Source organism: Lathyrus oleraceus, chromosome 5, assembly GCF_024323335.1.
Source record: "Lathyrus oleraceus cultivar Zhongwan6 chromosome 5, CAAS_Psat_ZW6_1.0, whole genome shotgun sequence".
Taxonomy (NCBI): domain Eukaryota; kingdom Viridiplantae; phylum Streptophyta; class Magnoliopsida; order Fabales; family Fabaceae; genus Lathyrus; species Lathyrus oleraceus.
In genome coordinates this window covers 615,409,842-615,424,793 of record NC_066583.1, presented here as the reverse complement: position 1 = coordinate 615,424,793, position 14,952 = coordinate 615,409,842, and positions in this window count along the sequence as shown.

Here is a 14,952-nt window from a genome sequence, read left to right as displayed (position 1 = left end):
CCCTCTAAACCTGCACAAACTCACCAAAGCACTTCATCTTCATCATCCTCTGAACCTGAATCACCTCCATATGTCTCCCTCTCTTCTGACCAAGAACTTTCTGACCCTAATTCCCCAACCATAGCCACACTTTATGCTCATAGACTTGCTTCACAACAACAAACACAAAAACAATCTGAAGCAACTTCACCTCCACCACAACAAACAACCACCATACCTTCTGAAAACCAACCCTCTGACCATCCCACTTCTGATATCAACCCACCAAACATCTCCGCTGAACCAGAAACAGAATCTGAACCTTTAGATTTAAACCCTCTTTATGCTTCACCCCAAACATCTGAACTTCAACCAGAAGCAGAATCTGAACCTCAACCTGAGTCAGAATCTGCACCTCAAACCTTAAATCTCAGCCCTCCAAACTCTCCACCTCATACCTCTGAACCAGAACCTGAACCTGACCTTTCTAAACCTACCCTGAAGGAAGCCATCATGATGATTGCAGAGGCTTCAGCTCAAAAGGTCGATTCTCTGGTCACTAACTCTGAAATCAGTGATGATCCTAAATCTGTAAGGACACACTGGAACAGAGTCATTGGCTGGATGACATCTGAGTCTTTTAGGCTGAAAAGTATCTCTGAAGAAGTCAGAAAAGGCTACATCAGAGATGCTGAGGCAAGACTCCAGGAGAGACTTGCCAGAGAGGCTGAAGCCAGAAGGCTTGAGGAAGAGAGAATTGCCAGAGAAGCAGAAGAAGCAAGAAGGATAGAAGAAGAAAGACTTGCTAAGGAAGCTGAAATCCTAAGGCAAAAGGAAGCTGAAGCAAAGGCTCTAGCAGATGCAGAAGCTCAAGCTGCTGCTGAAGCTGAAGCTCAGAAGGCTCTGACTCTGGGGGAGTCCTCTTCTGTGATTCCTACGGTTCTTCAGACTCTGAAAGAACTTAAGCAAGATCAGAATGAACTCCGGGCCAGAATGGACAAGCAAGATACTGTCAACGAAAACATCCAGAGCATGCTTGCAATGTTGCTTCAGAGAATGCCTCCGCCTCCGAACCTTTAGGCACTTAGGATTTATTTATTTTTGGCTTGCCTGTTGTCTTTGTTTTTGCTATCTCTCTGACTCTGATGTTTTTCTTGTTGCCTTTATGCTTCTATCTATGAATTCCAGTTTTTCTCTTTATTTATTTTCTCTTTACTTATTTTTCTACTATGTCTTTTTGATTCTGACAAAAAGGGGGAGAAGTAATTATTAGCTCTGATGAAAATATTGTCTAAAACCTTAAGCATTCTGCAACATTTTTTTATTATCTAACTTGGACTTAAGAAATTGCAGAAAATTTCAGAAACCTCTTTACTTAAGAAACTCTGGTAAGAACTTCTAAACTCCCTAGCACTATCTCAGGGGGAGCTTCTGTCTATCTGATCTGATATTTTATATGTTTCATCTGCTAATTAAGGTTGTTTTGTCATCATCAAAAAGGGGGAGATTGTAAGAACAAAAATTGTTCTACAACAGATTCCTTGATTTTGATGATAACAAAGGATGAAACCAAAAATGGCACCCTAACGAAAAGTTTCTAAGTGTGCAGGATTCTAAAGAAAGAAGGAAGAAATCTGATGATGTCATCAGATACAAAACAAGATCAGATACAAAATATCAAACGATCAGAAGCATCTGAAGTGGAAACAAGTTCAAGATAGTCTAACTCTGAGCAAAACAGCAAAGTATCAGAAGCATCTGAACAAGAAGTGAGCTCTAGAAGTTCTGACTCTGAACAAAGCTCCAGAAGTTCTCAGCGCTATCTGAAGAAACCATCTGGACTCTCAAGAGATCAACATCAGAAGAAAGTTTCCAAGATCTCCAGAAACACAAATACTCTGAGCATTGAATTGCTAATCATGAAAGAGTAACGTTTAAGTCAAGAAAAGATTTGCAAATGGATTTCCTAATTGAGAAAGAGACGTTAATCTCAATTTTCAATAAAGAAAATACTACTTGTGGTAAGTAGTCATTTCAAGAAGAAAAAGTCATCCTGCATTAGCTAATCATGTGATGACGTAACTTCATCTCAATATCCACCAGTTTCAACTACTACCTCATTGATCTATATAAAGGATTGCAAATCAACTTTCAGCAACACTACTACACAACAAGTCAATAAGCCAACAAGCCAAAACTATACTGAAACACCAAGTCAAGAAAAACACTTCTTCTCTCTAAGATCTTCACGAAGCTTTTGCTTATAACGTGAAAAATTCTTGTTCTTAATACTGTAATATTTGCTTTCTTAGAAGCACTCTAGATTACATAAATCTTTCATTTATTGTTTGTTGATTTCCTCAAGTGACTTAGTATAGTCTGTAAACTTGAGAGGACTAAGAGATTTTTCTCTTAGGCGTTGTTTGTAATCCTTCAAGATTAGTGGATTAAGTCCTTGTTGAAGGCGAAATCACCTTGGCCTGGTGGACTGGAGTAGCTTTGTGTTATAAGCGAACCAGTATAAAAATCCTTGTGTGATTTTCATTTTGAAAAGCGCTTATTTTTCAAACAATTCAAACCCCCCCTTTCTTGTTTTTCTCACCTTCAAGTTGGCTGCTAGTGTTCTTGAGGTACCTATTGACAATGTGTCATTCCATTTTGCCTCTAGTATGAACAGGTGGAAGTATGTCTATCACAAGAGGCTGGCCTTGGAGAGGGAACTGGCTCAGAATGCCCTGGAGTGTAATGAGATTGTAGACCTTATTAAAGAGGCAGGGCTAATGAGAACTGTGACTCAACTCCCAAAGTGCTATGAGACTTTAGTGAAGGAGTTCAATGTCAATGTGTCTGAGGAATGTGCAGATGGGAAGTCCAGAGAATTCAGAAAAGTTTATGTGCGAGACAAGTGTGTGAACTTCTCTCCCTCAATAATCAATCTGTATTTGGGAAGAGCTGATGTAGTGCAACCAAAGCTTGAAGTGACTGACAACAGAATCTGTCAAGTCATCACTGCAAATCAAGTCAGGAAGTGGCCTCTTAGTGGTAAGTTGGTGGCCAGCAAACTCAGTGTGATGTATGCTATGCTACACAAAGTTGGAGCTGCCAACTGGGTGCCCACAAATCACAAGTCCACTGTGTCTGTGATGCTTGGAAAGTTCATCTATGCTGTTGGAACCAAAGCAAAGTTTGACTATGGAACCTACATTTTTGATCAGACCATGAAACATGCTGGGAGTTTCAGTGTGAAGGGGCCTATAGCCTTTCCTTCCCTCATATGTGGCATTGTGCTGAATCAATTTCCAAACATCTTGACAGAAAATGACCTTGTGAAAAGAAGAGAGATTCCGTTGGCCTTCAATTACAAACTGTTCCTGGGTAAGCATGTCCCTGACATTGCCATGACAACTGGAGAAACATCAAGTGTTGGCAACCAACCAGATAAAGCTGCTGTAATTGTCGTACTCAGAGAGACTTACAAAGAGCTGGAGGCTAGAAAGCTCACTTTGGAAAAGTTGATTATCCAATTGGAGATGTCTGATGATGGTGTGCTTGGTGAAGCTGCTGAGGCTACAGATGGAGCTGCAAGGCAAAGTGCAGAAGGTGAGGAGGAGGCCAGTTCTGATGATGGCACTGATGATGAGGCTGACTCTAAGTCAGATGAATAAATCATTTACTGTATTTCTGTCATTTGTGTAATTCTGTTTATTGTGGTCTGTAATTTAAAGTGTTGCTTTGGCAACATTTTTGACAAAAAGGGGGAGTAACACCTGTGATGCCCCCAGGACAACATATTTTTTTCTAAATAGTGTCGCATTACGCGAAAAACCGGCGGGAAAACAAAACAACAGAGCCGCCACCGTGCGTTATTTATCCCAAAGGAGGGAAAGGAAACGCTCGAAGTAAACCTGGAAAAGACATGGTCTCGCGACCAGAGAAAGATGGGATCGGGAGTCGGTTATGCGAAGGGAAGGTATTAGCACCCCTACGCATCCGTCGTACTCGACGGGATCCACGCTCAGAAAATAGAAGAAAGGTTGCTAGATAACTGCTCAAAACACTACACACACGCTGGAATCAAACACAGATGAAAGACGGAAGAAGAGGACTCGGCAGGATATCGCATACTGGGCCTACGTAGTCTGTCAGGCACAGACATCAGAGTCGACGTAGTTCGGGACGGGGGAAACGTGCTCGCTAGGATGTCGCATCCTATGCATACATATCTTCTCTAACCAGAGAAGAATCAGAGCACTCGTAGCTCGACTAACGCACGCCAAACAAAACACAAACAGGAAACCGACTGCCAATCGCTGGACTTACGTCAGACTCCACACAAAATAGGCAAACATGGAAACCGAATGCCAATCGCTGGACTTACATCAGACTCCGAACCAACAAAAACACACACAGGAAACCGACTGCCAATCGCTGGACTTATGTCAGACTCCAACAAGCAAACAAGACATGGGAAACCAACTGCCAATCGCTGGACTTATGTCAGACTCCAACACACACAAAGGGGTTGCAAAAGAAAAAGGGCGCCCGGAGAGATCAACTCATCTCCTGCCTACGTACCTCATTTGGTATGAGGATCAGGGCGACGTAGTTCCCCTAAACAGGGAAAGAACTTCTAACCTAACCAGAGACAAAGGGAGATAACAAGCTACTAGGGAGACTACGACTCGAGCCTAGAAGTTGTCATGCATAAGATCCCTATGTTGAGGTTTCTATCCTAACTTGCACAGGAAGCAAGCTATCCTAAACATCACAATCAAATAAGTACAAGCACAATAAAGCAACCACACACACTATATGCAAACAGTTTGGGCTCATACAGGGCTAGGCTGTAAAAACAGGCCAACTGGAATGGGGTGTGGTTAGCTCTTAACCCTAACATTGAGAGTTAGGGTGAAGCAGATGAAATGGAAAGTGAGGGTAAGACCTCACAGCTCTTATCCCTGGCCTGGGAGAGCTTGACTCAAATAGAAAGTGTGGGAGTTCAGAATGTAGGAACTCTTCTCCACAGATGACTGACACAACAAGATCTTGGGTTCTTATTCACAATGTATCAACACATGGTGTGTGAGCAAAGTGAATGACACAACTGAATAGCAGGGGATGGATTGCACATCCCTTTTATCTGCCAATTGCCTCTTAAGAGGTCTTTACCTGCTTGGCACAAACTTAAACATCCACATGCATTGCCTCTTAAGGAGGGCTTCAGACAGGTGCCTGCCAAAGTAACATGACAGGTCTTCCAGACTACATGAAGATCAAGAGATTATACCTCAGTGGTAAGCCAACCACAAGCAATGCCAAGCAAGTTCAAATGAACTTAAAGCAACTTAGGTACCTGTGGAAACAGCTAAACCAATCAGTACACCCAGATAAACATCAATAGTCAATATCAGACAGGCAGACAAAACCAATCAAACAACAATGAGCAAGCCATAAACACAAGTAAATTGTCCTCAAAGCCTACAAAACAAACCAATGTTAGCCAATAACAACATATGATCAAGCTCAAATGAAGGAGCAACCTCAACCATGGAAATGTATACTTGAACCTGAAATCACAACTCAAATGGTAAGTAACAAACCACTAGGTCGAAGCCTAGGGTCAAAAGAGGATAAAAAATCCAAAACAGAACCTCAAACTCAACACAAAGCATGTTTCTTCACTCAAGAACAAGTCCTAAAGAGGACCAAAGCAAAATCATTATGCAAGTTCATGTAATAGGCATGTGAAGTCAAAGACCAATTCAAGGCACCCAAATGATCATCATGAATGAAAATTCTCAATCAAAACAGAAATGATTCAAATAATTCTGGAAAAATTCATGAGCAATCAAGACATCCACAACATCCATCACACAAAAAATCAGAACCATTGGAGATCATTTGGCATGGAAATCACATTGTACAAGTTAGACAACCAAATGTGTGACACAAATTGTCACACCATGTTAACACAAGCATAAAACAGAAATGGAGCATGGGAAAAATGTCAAACCAAAACCAAAATGTCCATCGATGTGTCTAGAATCAGCATGTAAAATTTCAAGTTCATTGGATTAAAATCAAGCATTTCACAAAGGAAAGAGTAAGGCAAGGTCACAAATGGATACATGATCACATAACCTAGCACCAAATAAAATCCAGCCATGCACAATTTTGGAAATCATGATCATAAAAAACTAGACATTCTAAGGAGCATTTTGCAAAAAATTGGGATTGATTTGGATGATTTTTCAATTTGTTATGATTTTATGAAGTTGGGAGAAATTTTGGAATTTAAAAATGAACAAAGCATGGAATAATGGAGGGAACATGTGAAAATGGATTAAAATTTGAAAACAGCGCTCGGCCAGGATCGAACCTTGGCCAAATTTGAAAACGTGCGCCTCACCAAAACGACACCGTTTTGGTTCAAAACCCTAAGCCTGGAAACAAATCCAGAAATTCGTAGCTAAATCCAAGATCCGTAGCTAATTTTGCAGATTTCGTAGCTAACTAGAAGATTCATCATCTTCATCACGAAGAAGATGAAGATTCATCTTCAAATTTCCAGAAATCCCAGAAGTTTCCAGAATTCACTAAAACCTATACCATTCAAATCCTCGTTTCATGCACATCAAAGATCAAAACACAAATCATGTTAAAACATCATGCATCGCTCAAATCGAAGAGAATAAGATTGGACATCCAAATTTCAAATACACATAACTTCATGAATAATGCACCATTTCACTTGATTTTTTGCTCAGAATCATCACCAACGCAAGATCTACACAAATATGACAATGAATTTAAGAATTAGTGAGATCGAAACTTGACCTCTTGAAGAACAGCAAGTGGAAACTCGTGCTACAAGGCTCAACAATGGTCCAAAACTCTTCTACAATGCTTGTTGAGATGATTGATGGAGAGATTGAAGCTCAAACACGCATGAATCCAGTTGATTTTGAAAATTCCATTAATGCTTCAAGCTTCATGTATGGTCAAGTATGGCATGAATTCCTCCAAATCCACGTCCAATCTTCCTCAGAAACACTTCATGATCATGATTCCAACCAGAGAAATGGTCTTTGTGTGAGAAAATTGAAAGTTCTTGTTGAGAGAAATTTTGATCAATTTTCAAAATCTAGATCTGAAAGTGTTGTTAATGGCAAATGCAGTTGCAATTATCCTTATATATGCCTTGTTAATGATTCTGAAATCATGCTTAAGCCAAAACTAAATGGGATTAGCAAGTTACAAGGTGTGTGCACAAATTGTGTTTTCACCTCATGCATGAGATGCATGCGTGAACAGTACCCAAATCCACTTAAAAATAGCCCATGCACACTTTGGAATTGGTATTTCATGCATATGATCAACCAAATTGATTTTAGTAACTTTCCTTCAAAAAACTTCATGAATGAGCATATGATCATGCAAGTGAAATTCATGCCATGTAATGGATGTTTTGGAAACTACATGTTATGAGGAACAAAATGCAAAAAGAACCACCAAATTTGGAGCCTTGGTTCAAAAGATATGGCCATTTGAATTTTTAAGCATACTTTGCCATGATTGGATCATAACGCCTCAACCACACATCATAAATCCATGATCTTGGACTTTTTGGAAATGGGAGAGAAAGATATTCAACTTTCAGGTTGGACAAAATTTTATTTGAAGCTTATTTGATGATGTAAAATTGAGTTGAAGTTGGTCCAAAACCTTTCCATTTTTGGAAATTTCAAATTATGGGTCACTCTCTATTTTGGGAAATTTTTGACTTGACTTCAAATTCTTCAATGTGAGTGTTTGAAATGTCAAATGAGACTTGTTTGAACATGAATGAAGTATCTCTAATCACTTCCCACCTCCAAATCCACAGTTGACTTTGCAGTTGACTTTTATGGGCCTCAGATGATTGGGTCATGCACTGTGGACTTCTGAGCCTCTAGCCTTTGGTCAAGTTGCTTCAAAATGATCTTTGGGTCATGTAAGCTCATTGGAACCACCATAGGGCTTTCATCTCATGGAACATGCTCTTGCTCTCTTGCACAGTTGAATCTCCTGACCAGTCTTGACTGATGAGATGTAATGGACTATGCAATGTGAATGCAATATTAATGACCTAAAAAAATGAAATGTATATACAAATGGGAGGTGCAAATTTGAGGTGCTACAAACAGATATTGAAGATCCTCGAATCCAGAGGTTGTGCTGCAGCTGATGTTCCATTTCTATGAGTGTGGGTGTGTTTTTGTGTGCTGCTATTAGAAGTTTTCATTTAACTTCTGTATGTGTGCTGCTATTAGAAGTTTTTATTTAACTTCTGTATGTGAGCTGATATGTGAAGTTTTTATTTAACTTCCATCTGTGTGAGTGTGCTGCTACTCTGAGTGTATTAGCTAGGTTTTTTTTCCTGCTAGATGTGTGGTTTCCGCTGTTGTGTGCTCTGTTGTGAGGCCAAAGTGTTTTAGCCAAAAATTTGCCAAAGGGGGAGTTTGTAGATGTTTGATTGGCTACACTTTATGTTAAAACACTAGCTGGATTCTAATGTCTTGACTGATGTCATGACCTGCTTTGGAGATGATTGATTAGCTGCATTATGTGTTAGATCATCTAACTGTACTCTGATGTCTTGACTGATGTCATGACATACTTGAGTAGTATGCTGCAGGTTTAGCTAATACAGGATCTACTGAATGTCAAACTAGATGTTATGACATTCATCCCTGTCAGCAGATACTGAGGAATAGAACAGTTGGTGTTCTTTTATAACTCAGTATTTATGTCCAGTCTGTTTATCAAGGGAATAACAGACCTGGCACAAGGCCTACTATCTGAATGTCAAACTGGATGTTATGACATTCATCATTGACAGCATATACTGAATAATAGGCAGGTTGGTTGTCTGCTACAATTCAGTATGTATCTCAGTCTGCTTATCAAGAGGATAACAGACCTGACATAAGGCTCATTGTGTAAATGTCAAATTGGATGTTTTGACATTTATTAATGTACGCTGATACTGAAGTATGGACAGATTGGTCCTGTACAGTACATCAAATTTGTACAATCTGTTTTCAGGAAGATAACAGACTTGGCATATAGTCTATGCTTTGGATGTCAAACTAAATGTTGTGACATTCATTCCTGACAGCATATGCAAAATTGTATGTTGTTTAGTTTTTCTGTTTCAGCATTTTTCTCAGGCTATTCTTCAGGAATTCAACAGCTGAGTTAAAATCCAGGAAACCAACAACTAAACTACAATTAATGAACCTAACAAATAGCCTATTTGTTAGTACCCTAATATATGGAATTTAGGTTAACTCGCTTGACCTTAATTTCAGGAAATACAAGTACAAGGCCCAAGTGCTGCAATATAAAAGGATGGCAATCCTTCATTCAGAACTCGGGGATTTTAGGCGTGAAGACTTTATTGTTTCATATACTTCACTGCTGTATTTTTGTGTGTGTCTTGTATTAGGTGTATCTTGTGAGCGAAGCAATTATCACCTAGATGATTGTATTGGACTAGGGTGTTCATTGAGTTGTAAGTGTTGTGTCACTCTAAGCTTTTAAGCGTGAGTGCTGTGTATCTTGATTAAAGCTGTTAAGCACAATCAAGAGTTGTTTGAAGTGTGACTTCACAATTATCTTTAATCTTAATTAAAGGTTGTAATCACTGAGGTGATTGAGGGGGAGTGAGTAGGAACTTTGATCTTAGTGTAAGATTGAAATTGCATTGGGTAGGTATTAAGTGATAGGATTAAACAGTTGGTTTAAGGTCTGAATTAATACTACTAATAGTGGATTTCCTCCCTGGCTTGGTAGCCCCCAGACGTAGGTCATGTTGGACCGAATTGGGTAAACAATTCCTTGTGTTATTTACTGCACTTACTTTTTAAGTTCTGCATAATTCTTGTCTGCGCAGAATTGGATGTCATAACAACCCGTGTGACATCGAAAGTCTGTTAACTAGAATTTCAATTTATCATGTAATTTTAAGTTTTTAATAACAAAAAAAAATCCAAGAATTTTATTGTCGAGTTAAGAAATAAACAAACATTTATATAAAAATGCATACGATTTTAATAGTGATGTATTTAACATAATTAATAAATTAACTTTTGTACATAATAATAAAAATAAAAGCACATAAATATATATTGTTCGGATATGGGGCGGGGTGGATGCTGAGGTATCCGTGCCCACACCCATACCCACTTATTTTGATGGATAATTGCATGTGCACATACCTGTACCCACTTTGCAGATTTTTACCATATCTTTATTGCATAAATTTTACGGGTAGCCACTAGGGATGAGAGTAATTGTTATCCCTAGTTTTTGAGGGTTTAGACAATTTCTTCAAATATAATTTTTGTTGTTATAATATTTCAAAAAATTTAAATATATTAATGATAAATATTATTTTATCATTCTAAACAAAAAAAATGTTTAAGATTTCTTTAAATTTTTTTATTTAAAAAAATCATTTTTCGAAGTTCTCCCTTCCCCTCCAAATTTTCAAACAAAGTCTAAGACTCCGGTCTTAGTCAAAATTATGGTCATATTCTTTTTAGCATATGTGTTCTCATAGAATGACAAAGATGTCAAATGATATCTTGTCAGATTTATCTTGAGTGCATATGATACTTTATAATAGGTAAACTTGTTCGCTCGTTCTAGAGGATATGTTACTTCGAATAAAAATTCTCTTGCATCTTGAAGCATTAAAACCAAAACTAAAAGGTTATTGTTTTTCAAACTAATTTGATTCAATAATCTCTTTATCTTTATAATGACAAACATATATATATTTTAACGAACACTTTTTACTTTTTAGGAGATAAAACATCATAAAAGATCAAACTTAAAAATTCTCTTGAAACTATGTCAAAATTAACGTTTACATGATACGTAAAAAAAACACTTTCTAATAATAACTAGCTGCATATCTTAAGAACATGTTATTAAAACATTTTGAAATTCTAAGCTAGAACACATTATATTTCTTTTAAATCAAATATTTTTCTTTTTTTTGTCATCAAACAAAAAGAATGGTAAAGATATTTCAAAAGTTATGACATAATTTAAACAAATTAATGTCAAAAATAAAATAAAATACAATAAAAAAGAGTTAGCCTATAATAAACACATACATAACTATGAGTGACAAACACAATGTAGTGTGCAACTTGTGTTTTTCTGCCGAGGAAAGCATATTTCATTTATTTGTGTTGTGTGAGGTTTCAAAAGGAGTGTGGAATCATGTTGTAAGTTGGTTCAGAATTAAAGAAGAAGTGAAAGTGGCTAACTCTTTGCTTCAGCATAATGTTGTTTTCAATTCTATATTTAGGGGTTTATTCAAATATGACTTGAAGAGTTTCCTTTGGATCATAGTTTGTTGGGAGGTTTAGGTTGCTAGGAATGCTATTTTTTTTAAGATGGAGCATTAGCAAAGTTAGACATTTTGGGCCAAGTTCAGCGTCAAACTGGATAATGTTTTTTTAGTCTGAATTAATAACCATGTAGAAATTTTATAGTCAAATTTAGTTGTCAATCCATTTGTTGCCATCAGTTGATGCAGTTAGTCTGATGATTTTTGTACTCCTTAATCCATTTTGCTTATAATAAAAATAAAAACAATTAATTTCTTTTCTTTTTCACAACAACCACTCTAATCTTTTTGGTATAATGAAACTTTTATAGGTATGTTTAATGGGAGTTTATAACTTTTTTATGCAAAAGTTATATTTTAGAGAGTGTGCAATTTTTTTTAAAGATCTACTTGACAAGGTTTGCAAGTTTTTCGTTAAAAAAAAAGAAATAATGTAAATTTTGTGTTAAGATTTTTTGTATTTAATTATTATTTTAAAATATATATATATATATATATATATATATATATATATATATATATATATATATATATATATATATATATATATATATATATATATATATATATATATATATATATATATATATATATATATATATATATATATATATATATATATATATATATATATATATATATATTGTATACACCTAAAATAATAAAATTGTCAGACAAAATCAACAGACAATTGATATTAAGATTGATTGAACATCCCTCAATCGAGACAAGGTTAGACAAATATAAATAACTTGAACATAAGCCAATCAGATATTTTGCAAGTCCACTGAAAACTATTGTAAACATTAAGACTCTAGTCTTAGTCAAAATTGAATTTTATGGTCATGTGTCACATTAAAAGTTTTGATACTATGCTTTAACATATGTGTAATCGTTGTTGTTTAATGACAAAGATGTCAAATGATATCTTCTTATATTTATCTTGAGTGCATATGCTTATTTGTAGTAGGTATATTTGCACACTCTTTCTAGAATATAGGTTATTTAGAATGTCTTCAATAGAGAATAAAAATACATCTTGCTAGCATTAAAATCAAAACTAAATATTATTGTTCTTCAAACTACTTTGGTTCAATAATATCTATATCTTTAATGATATATATATATATATATATATATATATATATATATATATATATATATATATATATATATATATATATATATTAATGAACAATTTTTTACTTTTTAACATTTACATAACACTTTCTAATAATAACTAGATGAATATCTTAAAAAACATGTTTATTAAAACATTTTGAAATTTCTCACAATTACTAGAATCAATTATCTTTCTTTTAAATCAAATAGTTTTCTCTCTTTTTTTTGTCATCAAACAAAATGAATGGTGAATATATTTGATAAGTTATGAAATAATTTAAACGAATTAATTCCAAAAGTAAAATAATATACAATATTGAAATAATTAACGTATATAAACACAGATATAATTAGGGGTGACAAGTATGCATGCTCGTCCCGTTCAGATCCGTTCCGCAAAAGATTGCAAAAAGATGGAGTAAGAGAAATATTGAAAATGGGAAGGGACAGTCCTGCAGAGAGTCTACCTTTAATGCCTAAATGTTGCAAAAACCCTAAAAAATAGAGTTGGGAAAACATATTAGAGGGTGTAGACCTAAAACATTGGCCTTCCCCGCAAAAAAAATGTGGGTAAAACGGGCGGTGTGTCAAACATGTTTTGTCACCCCTGAGCACAATGTATTTAAATAACAACAAAATAACACATATAAAGTAGCAAAAGAGAAAGAAAAACAATATAACATAACAAAATTTAAAAACACATAATCGAAACATCAAAAGAATAACATCAATAATTATGATAAAGTTTGAGTAGTCTCTCTATAATGCTTTATAGTTTTTTTTTTTTGCATGGTGTTTTTTGAAACGTTGGAGGTTCAATGGTGGTTTTTTAGGTTGTTGGGAAATTATTGATGGAAGAAAATAAAGTTTCAAAATATTTCCTCAACATGAACTAATCATCATATCTAGATAGAGTGGAAGGAGAATATTTTATTCTTATCTTATAGATTTCCAAATGTTGAGGTGTATGAGATGATGTATTAGAATTATTAATTCCTTGAACAAGTAACTCATTTAGATTAATGTGGGAAAGATTTTGAGATGCTTCAACTAGAGGTTCTGATATGCACCTACTTAGCTTAAGCTCATTGATCTTCTTAGCAACTTTAGCCATAACATACAAAATGATCATGATTTTCTTGAATGATTCAACAAGTAATTTAAAAATTGAGTAGTGGGAGTGAAAGAGTTTTTTCACAAATATTAATAATATCAATAAAAGGCATATAAGGTTTACAAGCTCTATTTATTCTATTGCTGAGTGGTTCAAGATCTTCTTCATCATCATCAGAATAGGTTGTTACAACAACCTTAGGCAAAAAAAAGAATATGACTTTCAACATTAGGGTTTATTCTCTTCTCATCAATCTTCATCTTAATATATTCCTTTACAACCTCTTTGATCTGGTATGGACCTTTACGATTCATGTGTTAGGTTTGATTTTTATCTGATGACGAACTATATATAAGGTCTTTTAATCCTTCATAAATTGGTCCTACGGTGGAGGGGGGGTGAGGAGTACCTATAAACATTTAGACACCGACTTTAATGATGGTCATAAGTGAAAGGTTTTAGGGTTAGAATATTGTGTATCATAATATAGGTCCTTCTTAAGTTTTTATATTAGGTTTATAAGGTTCGAGTCCCTAGAACCTTTTCCAATGAAACACCTTTCTTAGAGGATAAATGTTCAAAAATCATTATTGATTGGGCTTATCTCAAGAGATATATGGGATTTTTGTTACCGCTCTTATTATTAGGCCTTCATGGATTTAGATTTAACCCAGCCTATAATAATACCCACCTCAAGTTTGGGTCACCTTAGTTGTGGCATGGCTTGACAACTCAATTTGTTCTTTTGTGCCTACTTCAGACTCCATGCTCTTGAAATTAAATTTTTTCTAGAGAATTTACTTTGGATACTACCTTAGCATTTCTTGACCTTTTAATTTTCTTTTCTTTGTTAGAGTGTGGTATGACTTTAATGGTCTTTTTTTCCCTCTCCTTATACTACAAAGGTTCTACCATTTAAATGGTGATAGCTTGTGAATATGTGTGCCATAATGACTATCATACAACCATAACAATCAATATGTCATGGAGCTTTGGTTGATGCATTACCTAATGATGTGGCATCAAGGTGTTGGCGAGTGTGGGTCTCATGGATCCTTTAATTGTTATCTGATGGATCTTCCCTCCTTTCATCTTCCATGATTTGATCTAAAGTGTATATATATGGTGAAAAATAACTTATTTATCTTATTTTCACTTTATTTCTTAGATTCACTCTTGATCTTTATCTGTATCTTTATCTTTATCTCAAAAAAACCTTTGTTGTTGTTCCTGTGATCTTCCAAGAATATCATCATCCTCAGAGCTCACATTTTCTTGCCAATCATCTGTGATATTCCTCTCTATGTCTTCTTGATTTTATATGTCATCA